This window comes from Priapulus caudatus, unplaced genomic scaffold (genome assembly GCF_000485595.1).
Source record: "Priapulus caudatus unplaced genomic scaffold, Priapulus_caudatus-5.0.1 Scaffold1403, whole genome shotgun sequence".
NCBI classification, from domain to species: domain Eukaryota; kingdom Metazoa; phylum Priapulida; class Priapulimorpha; order Priapulimorphida; family Priapulidae; genus Priapulus; species Priapulus caudatus.
Genome location: NW_014578464.1, coordinates 36,306 through 37,434, shown reverse-complemented (window position 1 = coordinate 37,434; position 1,129 = coordinate 36,306). Strand labels below are relative to the sequence as shown.

At 46.3% G+C, this 1,129-nt stretch overlaps 1 protein-coding gene across 1 annotated transcript in view; it reads right to left on the bottom strand.

Annotated features, from left to right (window-relative positions):
* LOC106816525 overlaps positions 1-1,129 on the bottom strand; it is a gene marked incomplete at its 3' end in the record, with an annotated part of 2,417 nt that overhangs the window by 334 nt on the left and 954 nt on the right.

Here is a 1,129-nt window from a genome sequence, read left to right as displayed (position 1 = left end):
TTCGTTTTCGGTGCAGTTTCCGCTTCCATCGTCGTTCGGGCAGGTGAGTTCAGGTGCGTAGATTGTTAGATTCTACTATAACTTCGCTGTACAGGTGTGTTTCAGGCGTGTGATGATTGATCACACAGGCACTTGAAGCTTTTCAACTGTAAACACACGCCGCCGCCATTGCGCGCACACTGACACATAAATATTTAGTCTATATAGACTATATATTTAGACTATATATATAGACTATAATGTGTCAGTGTGCGCGCAATGGCGGCGGCGTGTGTTTACAGTTGAAACGCTTCAAGTGCCTGTGTGATCAATCATCACACACCTGAAACACACCTGTACAGCGAAGTTATAGTAGAATCTAACAATCTACGCACCTGAACTCACCTGCCCGAACGACGATGGAAGCGGAAACTGCACCGAAAACGAATTCTAAACGTGCGCGAATCCGAGATCTATTTGCGACAACGGCGAACAAAGATATAAACACACTTGTAAGCGATCTTAGAACGTTAACTCGGGAATGTACGCCGCCATATTAGCAGTGATGGCACACCTATGGCACGTACGGTGGCGCCAACAATGGGAAACAGGATTTTCAAAACCTGTTACCTGCGCGCGCCAGCGCACCCTGCCGGCTGGTATTGACTAACACCGCCGAGGTCTCCCCGTACGGAGGGGAGGTGCCGGCAATCGCAGGGTACGGGAGGGAATCGAAGGGGAACGGAATATTATTATGACATCACTGCACTGGATAATGCGCCATAGCCAACGTTCGTGGATTATAGCAGCGGCGGCAGCGCTCGCTCCATCATCGGCATCGTTATTGTTATTGTATTAATATTTAATAATATATATATTATTGTTACTGGCTAGAATTGGTTAGGTTACTGTCGGTGTACCCTATCAAGATCAAGATATATTATTAATAATATTACGCACGCGCGCGCTAACATTCCCACACACAAAAACAAACAACCAAACAAATAATAATTATAATATATAATATTGCTTGTTTGTTTGTTTGTGTCATTTTGTGTGTGTGTGTGTGTGTGTGTGTGCGTGCGTGCGTGTGTGTGTGTGTGTGTGTGTGTGCGCGCGCACGTGTGTGTGCAGTGGCGTACGCAGGGGG